This window comes from Carya illinoinensis, chromosome 4 (assembly GCF_018687715.1).
Source record: "Carya illinoinensis cultivar Pawnee chromosome 4, C.illinoinensisPawnee_v1, whole genome shotgun sequence".
Lineage (NCBI taxonomy): Eukaryota > Viridiplantae > Streptophyta > Magnoliopsida > Fagales > Juglandaceae > Carya > Carya illinoinensis.
In genome coordinates, this window is record NC_056755.1 from 19,379,798 (window position 1) to 19,390,488 (window position 10,691).

At 34.4% G+C, this 10,691-nt stretch overlaps 1 pseudogene; it reads left to right on the plus strand.

Moving 5' to 3' along the window:
- Positions 1–460: 460 nt before the first annotated feature.
- LOC122306334 lies at positions 461–4,379 on the plus strand (annotated as a pseudogene).
- The last annotated feature ends 6,312 nt before the right edge of the window (positions 4,380–10,691 follow it).

Genomic DNA, 10,691 nt, shown 5'->3' on the forward strand with positions numbered 1-10,691 from the left:
AATCTCCTTTAGGAGCCCTCCCTTTGTAAAAAACATGCTCTTGAGCTCGTCGGGCATAGCAGGAGAGCAGGTTGGATTTGCCAACCACATGTTGGGGCTTTTCTTCTTTGAAGGTTTGAGAAGGGGAAGTGACATCTGACATTTGGATTGACACTAGAAGGTTGGATAGTAGGAGAACAGGGATGAAGCTAGGGTTTTGAGGAGAACAATTCGATTCAAAAAGTGTTTGGTTTCTTCAGTTTCGACTGAATATAGGTGCAGTCAACCCGTTATTTAACTTGATCCAATGAACCTCAAAAATCGGGTGGAGCATTTTCGGATCATGCGGACAAATCGGCCCATGGATTTTTTTACACAGGCCTAGATATTCTATAATAATGTAGCGAACAACAAACAATACTCACTTGCAAAGAGAATTTGGCATTGACATCGCGATCTGCTATGTTATTTTTCTATATATATGATCTCCTTATCTAGAAGTACTGTGTATCAAGCATACAAAAACAAAGAGATATATCTAATTCTTTCACGAACTACGTACCCTTATCTCGAGGTTATCTTTCTCCTTTCGAGATTTTGTAGAGAAAAGAGACTGAAAACAATATTGGAGATTGTGCATTTCTTGTTCGGAATATTTGGAAACATCACTGCTTTGCTTCTCTTCTTGGCCCCAATAATCACATGCAAAAGGATCATACGGAATAAAGGCACAGAAAAATTCTTAGGCATTCCATACGAGATGACGTTGCTCAACTGCCTCCTTTATGCATGGTACGGCCCTTTGTCTCCACAATCTTTTAGTATCAATAATCAATGGCACCGGGGTGGCAATCAAGCTCATATACGTGAACATGTTTCTCATATAAGAGCCGAAAAGGGAGAAGGCTAAGATTTTTGGGATCTTTTTGTTCGTGGCCTTGGTTTCCCTTTTGGCCTTGAAAGCTGGCAACACCAGGTGGTGCTTTGTGGGTTTGCTGCGAGCATATTCTCCATCATCATGTATGCCTCGCCTCTATGAATTATGAAGATTGTGATTAAAACTAAGAGTGTCGAATTCATTACATTTTTCTTGTCATTGGGCGGGACTTCTTGGTTTGTGTTTGGGTTGCTCGGACGTATATCATATATCATCTTGTTCTACCAAAAAAAAAAAAAAAAAAAATTAAAGTTAGTATAAGTAACAAAAATATCTTTGGACAATGGAATTAAAGAAACTTAAACTTACATAATTTGTCTCTGCCTCGGGATTGCTCCAAACATCATCACCATTTTTATGTGCTTTAGCATACAATGGGGTTGGATAATAGTCAGCAAGACTTTCTTCTTGCTGCAAAATGAAAATCTATATTAGAACTTAAATAATAAAAAAGTGTATATGTTATTATTTAATGGAGAATAAAATAACTTGCCATTTTTTTAGATAAATGATGAAAAGATCGAAAACCCACATGATGGTGTATCGTTAACTTTGATTTATTTGCTTTGTTCACCGTCCTCTGTTGCTAAAAAAATAGTACAATGATTGAGCTGAAATATTGCATATTTTTATACATTTAGAACCAATATATTTTAATTCTTTCATTACATTATTATTGGTTTTAGATGGAAAAATAATTAAGATGCATAAATTTGAGTTGTGATTTGAATTGATAAATAGCATGGTTTTTGCTTAATTTATAACTTGTGGTTTAAATGGATTATATATATATATATATATATTTTCACATGCATAACACATCTTTGATATTTTATTCTTTATTTTTATTTTTTTCTGATTTCTATTTTTTTAATATATAAATAGATGAAGCATGTGGATAGAAAAATATAAAAAGTAAAAGAAAGTGGGTTGCTTTTTGGTTTTTTTCCGTAAGATACTTCATTTGACTTTTGAAGAGATTAAATGTGACTTTCTTTTTGGCTTTTAGGTTTTTTACACGTGGCATGGATAGGGAGGTTCACTTGTGATCCCGACTAGGAAGGTAATGGGCTGGAGAATGTGCATTGACTATCGAAAGTTTAATTTGGTCAGTCGAAAAGATCATTTCCCATTACCTTTCCTAGATCAGATTTTAGAAAAAGTAGCGGGTAATGTTTTTGTTATTTCTTGGATGGCTTCTCTGATTATTATCAAATTGCCATAGTACCAGAGGATTAAGAGAAGACCACCTTCACTTTTCCCTTTGGTACTTTTGCTTTTAGAAAAATGTTATTTGGTTTATGTAATGCACCTGCTATTTTTTAGCATTGTATGATGAGCATTTATTCTGATATGCTTGATGACATGTGTGAGGCTTTTATGGATGATTTTTCTGTGTTTGGTAAATCTTTTGATGTCAGTTTAAAAAATCTTGCTGCTGTGTTGAAAAGATGTGAGGAAAATAATTTATTGTTGAATTGGGAGAAATGTCAGTTTATGGTCAGTAGTGGTTTGGTACTTGGGCATTTAGTATTTGAACGTGGTATAGAGGTTGACAGGACCAAGATAGAATTAATATCTCAACTACCTATTCCTAAGACAGTGAAGGATATTTATTCTTTTCTTGGTCACGCTGGCTTCCATCGCCGTTTCATTCAAGGCTTTAGTAGTATTGCAAAACCATTATGAACTTTATTGCAAAATGATACTACTTTTGTTTGGACTAATGAGTGTCAACATGCTTTTGAGACCTTGAAGGAACACTTAACAGTTGCACCTATTATGCAAACTCCTCGATGGGACTTGCCATTTGAGATTATGACTGATGCTAGTGATTTCGCTCTTGGTGCCATTCTTGGCCAAATAGTAGACAATAAGCCTTCAGTCATTTACTATGCAAGTTGAACTTTGAATGATGCACAGAAAAATTGCACCACCACCGAGAAGGAGTTATTAGCTGTTGTGTTTGCCTTAGATAAATTTCATTCTTATATTATTAGGTCTCATGTTATCATTTTTACTGACCATTCTGCTCTTAAGTATTTGTTGACAAAGAAGGATGCTAAACCTAGGTTGATACGTTGGATCCTTTTACTTCAACAATTTGACATCATTATTCGGGATAAGAAGAGAGTTGAGAATGTGGTAGCCGATCACTTGTCACGACTGCAGCTACCTGATGTGTCTACATCCATTCCTCCATTGAATGAACATTTTTCAGATGAGCATCTTTTTGTAGTGTCGTGTGCTCCATGACTAGCAGACATTGCGAATTACCTTGTCACTAACTAGATGTCAGAGTATTGGATAGCCCAGGACAAGCGTAAGTTCCTTGTAGAGGTACGATTTTATTACTTCGACACTCCTTATCTTTTTAAGTATTGTGCTGATCAGTTGGTGCGTCGATGTATTCCTGATGATGAGTTTATCTCTGTTTTTCACTTTTGTCATACTGGGGCTTGTGGAGGCCATTTTGCAGCTAAGAAAACTGTTGCCAAAATTTTGCAAAGTGGACTCTACTGGTCCACTAGCTTTAGAGATGTGGAGTCTTTTTTTAGGGCATGCAAGCCTTGTCAGAAACTTGGAAAAGTGAAAGGGGCACATAACATGATGCCCCTTTCCCCTATTCTTACACTTGAGATATTTGATTGTTTGGAGATTGACTTTATGGGATCATTCCCAAATTCATTTGGGAATTCTTATATTTTAATTATTGTGGATTATGTTTCAAAATGGATAGAGGTTATACCTTGTAGAACAAATGATCATAAGGTTGTCATTCGTTTCTTGAAAGAATTGTTTGCACGTTTTGGCATGTCCAAGGTGATTATTAGTGATGAGGGTTCACATTTTTGTAACAAACTTTTTCAAAAAATTATGCAGAAATATAGAGTGACCCATAAAGTCTCTACTCTATATCATTCCTAGAATAATGGTCAAGCTGAGTTGGCCAATAGAGAGATCTAACTTATTCTTGAAAAAACAGTCTGTCCCACTCGAAAGGACTGGTTTGAAAAACTGGTTGATGCTCTTTGGGCTTATAGGATTGCATTGAAAACTAACTTAGGGATGTCACCTTACAGATTGGTTTATGGTCAGGCTTGTCATTTATCTATTGAGATTCAGTATCTTGCTTTAAAGGCTATTAAGCAAATTAACTTTTCACTTGATGCTGCCAAAGGTTTAAGAAAGTTGCAGATTTCAGATCTTGATGAAGTAAGGAGGGAGGCCTACCACAATTCTCACTTGGCAAATTAAGATTCACCATTGGGCTTGTCATTTACCTGTTGAGATTCAACATCATGTTTTATGGGTTATTAAGCAAATTAAATTTTTACTTGATGCTGCCAAAGGTTTAAGAAAGTTGCAGATTTTAGAGCTTGATGAAGCAAAGAGGGAGGCCTACGACAATTCTCGCTTGGCAAAGGAGCGAATGAAGGCCTTGCATAACAAGAAGATCTAGGATAAACATTTTGTCCCTGATCAGAAAGTGCTCCTCTATAATTCTAGACTACATCTTTTTTTGGGAAAACTAAAATCATGATGGAGTGGGCCATACATTGTAAAGGAGGTTCCTCCTCACGGGGCGGTAGACATTGTCAATCTGAAGAATGGCAATAGCTTCACTATCAATAGACAACGTCTAAAACCGTTTTTGACTACTTTTGATCAAAACGAAGAGATCTTGCCTGTGCAAGACCCCAGGGAAGTATTTTGATTTTGATTTATTTATTTATTTATTCCCTTTATAGCTTTCTTTCATTGCATTTTATCTATTATTTATATTTGTTATTTTGCTTTCATTTTATATCACATGATTGGTTGTCCGTATTTCTTACTTATTCTTGTGCACTTTGTTTTCTTTCGTTCAATTCATTGAGGACCACGTCTTTCACTAGTAGGGGTAGCGTGTGTGTACAGATTTAAAAAAATAAAATTTTACATTAATGTGATTTGCATTGATACATATATGATTGACACACGCTTTATTTATAGTATTTTGTGAAATTTGAACACCTTGGTGGAGTGGTTGAGCAGAATTATTTTGTGAAGATTTATTTTCAACCTTGAGCACAAAGCATGATTTCTGATGCATTATATTAGTTGATATATGGTTTGAAACACCGGGCTGCTATACTTATTGAGATGAGACTTGGTAAGATTTATATAGCACGAAAGGGAAAATTTTGAAGGACATTTTGCACATGTTTACACATATAGTGTTCATCATTTACTGTTCAGTAATTTAACACGGGAGAAATAAATTGCAGGACTATCGAGCCATGCTAAAAAAAAACAAAGAATGAAAGAAAAAGAAAAAAAAAAGATTCGAAAAAAATCGAGAGAAAAGAGAAGAAGAAGAAGAAGATAAAGGCAGCTTAGTAAACTTTCTTAAGTAAAGGGCTAGAAACGTTACCCTAACTATGGGGGTTGAGTGTTCAATCTTTAAATAGAGTTTGCATGAAAACTGCTAGTCCCTTGGGCTTTGAAGTAGTTAGAATTAGCAATGATTAATCTTAATATTGAAAAATCATATGACAAATCCTGGCTAGTAATGGGGAACACACAACTGTGTAGCTACACAAACATTTGAGTTTTCAAATATTTTCCTCAATTCTATGTGAAGGATTGTTGAGATAGTCTTGGTGGGTATAGTTCCTGAGGTTGAGTAGTCATGGATCAACTTTTGTGGGAATTCAGAATTGTGTTTGATTGCTTTTATTTGGATTTTGATTTTTATGCAATATTCATCTCAACTAATTTTCACTATTTTGCTCAAGGATTAGCAAAATGCTAGTTGGGAGGTGTGATTGAGCTAAAATATTGCATATTTTTATAAATTTAAAACTAATATATTTTAATTCTTTCATTACATTATTATTGATTTTAGATGGAAAAAAGATTAAGATGCATAAATCCGAGTTGTGATTTAAATTGATAAATAGCATGGTTTTTGCTTAATTTATAACTTGTGGTTTAAATGGATTATATATATATTTCACATGCATAACATATCTTTGATATTTTATTCTTTATTTTTATTTTTTTCTGATTTCTATTTTTTTAATATATAAATAGATGAAGCATGTGGGTAGAAAAGTATAGAAAGTAAAAGAAAGTGGGTGGCTTTTTGGTTTTTTTCTGTAAGAGACTTCATTTGACTTTTGAAGATTAAATGTGATTTGCTTTTTGGCCTTTTGGTCTTTTACACATGGCATGGATAGGGAGGTTCACTTGTATTGGACTTTTGACCTATGGCACACCTTTTTCTCTAGATTGAAGAGTGCCGCACAAGGGGAATTCAACTGACATTAGGACTTTTGACAAGGGCACGACATCATTCTATTTTACCTAAGCCGTAACACATTTTTTTGGGGAGAAGGGGGGCCGCGGGTTTCAATTCAAGCCGCACACATATATTCACTTTGGAAGCCGCACCAATTTTTCTCTCGAAGGCTTCCATTCAATGTCATATAGAATTATTAATTGGTAGAAGAGGAACTGCAGCGTCATTAAAGAACTCTTTGAGGGGTCCAATTGATACTACAATCCAGCCTCCTCCACTGCTTTTAATCTCTATCTCCGTTCATTTGATTTGATCTTTTCATTCCCTACTTTTATTTAATCTCAATTTAAAGTTTATGGTGTATTCTTTTGGATTAAAAGTTTGAGCATTTTATTTGTTATTTATTTTATTTTTTGTGAGTTATTTTACTTGTTTCTTTAAACTTCTATTAAATATGCATTACAATTACATTTTTAGATTAATTTTAGTTTATTATTTAATTTTTAAATTAATTAAAATTGTTTAGCTTAGTTGAATTTGTAATTGTTAATTTCAATTTGTTAGTCTTTTACGTTCCATTTCGATACTAAAAAAAAATCCAAAAGTATGAATCTAGTCTATGACTAGTGCCCTTTTTATTTCCGTTGCACCCTTCCATTCATTGTACATACCGCCACTTTTATTTGTGAAATTGTTCACCATTTTATATGAGTTTAGATTTAAACAACTTTTCCGGATGAGAAGATCTAAGAATTTTATTCCTAATGATTACACAACATCCTCCTGCACTTGGGATAGCCTTTGTGCTACTCAGTTTTGAGTGAGTCATATAACTATATGTTTAATACATTTATCATATACTATTAAATTTAAAGAAGCTATGAAATTACTTGATAAGCAAAATCTTCAAACATATCACAAACTTTCTCCCATTCATTTGGTGGCATTGCTTGGAATGGACTTTGGCGCGCCTCTATCGTAGTACTGAACTTCTGATAGTGTACATGATATCGACCTTTGTACCTCCGGAATGCATTCAACATTAGTTCCTCAACCGTTAGTCAATCCTATCACAGGCCAAAATTTAGTTCAAACACGTCATTTAAAAAATTATAAACAATTAGTATAAATACAAAGGTTATTTAAATTAACATGGTATACAAAATAGCTTATTACCAAGTAACAAATTTTGATGTGGTCTTTCACATCTTGGGAAACTTTAGCATAGGAGAGGATGTAGCCAATCGATGCATATGTGGGGTACCAACATAAGAAGCAAGCCAAGTTGCTGATTCCTCGTAGCCACTTGTGTGATCATCAGGTATATCAATTTTAATTTTACCCACTTTCCTTATTTTTTCTATGCAGACACCCCTCGTAGTGCCTCTACCTCATCGCTGGTTTACAACAACTATATATACAATAATTAAAGCATCTATTTTAATTAAATTATTTTATTTTATAGATATACAGTGATAAAGTACCTTATTCTAGTTCTGGTGATGTTGGTCCACTATTGTTGGCAGGTGAACCACACGGGGAGTTAGTAAGGGGTGGGGATAGATCACGTGTTCTTTTGTATTTAGGAGTCATATATGTTTAAAATTATAATAAATAATTATTCAAACAAGGTACATTATGGACTTTTATAAGAATTATACCTACACAAATATTTGTTTAAAAATCATTTAGTATCAGTTTTGCTAAACCAGTCACTCTCATCCTTAGTAGACACTTTGGTTGATTCATGTTCTTCCAAGACTTCACCTTCAATTACGTCAGGTTGAATATCTTCTCTGCACAATGGGACCATGTCGTATTGGCTTAGATCCACAAATAGATTGATGATTGATTCATTTTGTTGATATGCTTCTTCATGGTCTGGACTATCAACTTCTTTAATTATATGGTCATTTGCCTCTGAAATGTAATCATATACATTTCTTGGTGCAAACTTCTCGACTACCTGACATGGATTTCCATACTCCGGATCATCTAAATAAAAAACTTTATTTGCTTGGCAAGCAAGAACAAAAGGATCATCCTCATACCATTTGCAAGATGTATTGACATTTACAAAATATTGATTGTTACGCATTCTCAAGCTAGGACGTGAGACATCCCACCAATTACATTTAAACAATCAAACCATATATCCCCCAACATACTTTAACGCTGTGATATCTTCCACAATTTCTTAACAATCAATATTATCATCTCTATGCCTTCTTTCGACTACCATCCTACAATTTTGAGTTGTCCTATATCGTTCCCTATTTGTTATGTGAAATCTATGTCCACGCACCAAACATCCTGAGTACTGGATGGTCCACTTAGACCAACCACATGCCAAAGCATACACTTTTGGTGAGATTTCACCTGAATTTTTACTATATTTCAATCCAACCTACATCAATAAATATTATTCTAATTATATCAATATCATATATAAATATGGTGACATTCAAGGTATGAAGTTCGAAGAAATTGTGCATGTTTTTTAAGTAATACAATATATTCAAACCACGAGACAAATTATTCTTCGTGCATCTTTTCTAAGTCAGTTACACCATTCGTGCAAAATATTTGTATATATTCATTGCGCATGTTAATGTGAACTATTAATTTGTATCAAGTTATATTATATTATTATACATGCACTTAAAAATACTATTGATTTAGAGGATCATCACTAACCTCAAATATTGGTCAATTTCTTCGCAGTTATTCAAGACATACCGTCGAGCTCTTTCAAATTCTCACCCACATAAGCCATAGCCCCCTTGTGCGCTTATGGGACGTACTTTCTCGAAAAACATGATAAATATTGATGAAACTCTCATTTGTCTACCTTCATAATTCTGATCCGGTCTCGTAAATCTAGTATCAACCCCATGAAAATACATTGAACAAAATATATGCCACTCATTATCAATGTATGACTCTACGATTGAACCTTCCGAAATAGCTTTATTCCTCACAGATTGCTTAAGTTTTCTCAAAAACTGTTCAATAAGATACATCCATCTATACTGAAAGGGGCCAGCAACTAAAGCCTTATGAGGTAGGTGCACGGCCAAATGAACCATTACATCAATGAATGAAGGTAGGTACAAACTCTCCAACTTACACAATATCACTGCAATGTCAGCTTCTATTTTTAACAAAGCATCAACTTTCAGCGTTCTACTGCATATACCCTTGAAAAATTACCCTAATTTTATGATAGTTGTATGAACATTTCAAGTAAGCTTTCTGCATACAACAACTAGCAACAATCGCTACAGAAATATATGACAATCCTGATTTTTAAGATCGGTTGTCTTCCAATCATAAGTTCAAACACATCTTGACATGTTTGAAGAATAACCATCGGGTAATTTGATTGTCATGAACCAGTCATACAATTTCTTTCTCTCATCACTTGAAAGTGTGTACCTCCAATGGGCATATAGGCTAACGACCCATTATCTTGCAAATGCAACTCCGATCTTATCCCTAACTCCTTCAAATCTTTACGAGAGTTAGCTGTATTTTTTGTCTTCTCTTGTATTGACATCAGAGTGCCCAAAATATTCTCATGTATATTTTTTTCAATGTGCATAACGTCTAGATTGTGGTGCAGTGTCAAGGTAGACCAATATGGCAACTCAAAGAAAATACTTTTTTCGTCCAATTCAATTCCACTGCTTATCGTTTCCTCTTTCAAGCTCTTGCATCCTTCCCAAATTTGTTGTCTAGAATATCTTTCAATTATATGAGAATATCAACATTAGAATACTCTGGCAGTGATTACCTGCGCTCAAACCCTCCATCAAATATTGCTCTATTTGAATGCCATCTATGATCATGAGGTAGATATCGATGGTGTCCCATGAAATATAATTTTTGGCCATTTATTAACTACTGAGACTGTGTATCATTGTTACAAATAAGTCAAGCCATTTTATCTTTTGTGCTCCACTTAGACAAGTCCCTGCATGCTGAAAAATTATTTATTGTCCAAAGTACTGCAACATGCATATTAAATTCATGCGATAAGGCCACATCATATTTACTGACACCTTGTTCCCATAACTTTTTCAACTCTGCTGTCATTAGCCACAGATATATGTCTATTTCATTCTCTGGTGACCTTGGTCCTGGGATCATTAGAGTCATCATAAAATAAGGATCCTTCATACACTTCCATGGTGGCAAATTATAGGGCATTAATATAATAAGCCAAGTGCTATGAGAAGTGCTCATGTTGCCAAATGGATTAAAGCAATCAGTTGCTAAACCAAGGCGTACATTGCGAGGTTCTTCAGCAAACCATGAGTACTCATCATCAAATTTATTCCATTGTAAAAAATCTGCAGGATGTGAGAGGAATTGATTATTTTGGACTCTTTCTGTGTGATGCTAAGTCATATATGTCACAGTCATCTTGGAAGTAAACAATCTTTGAAGTCAAGGAATCAACCGAAAATGTCTTAGCACTTTATG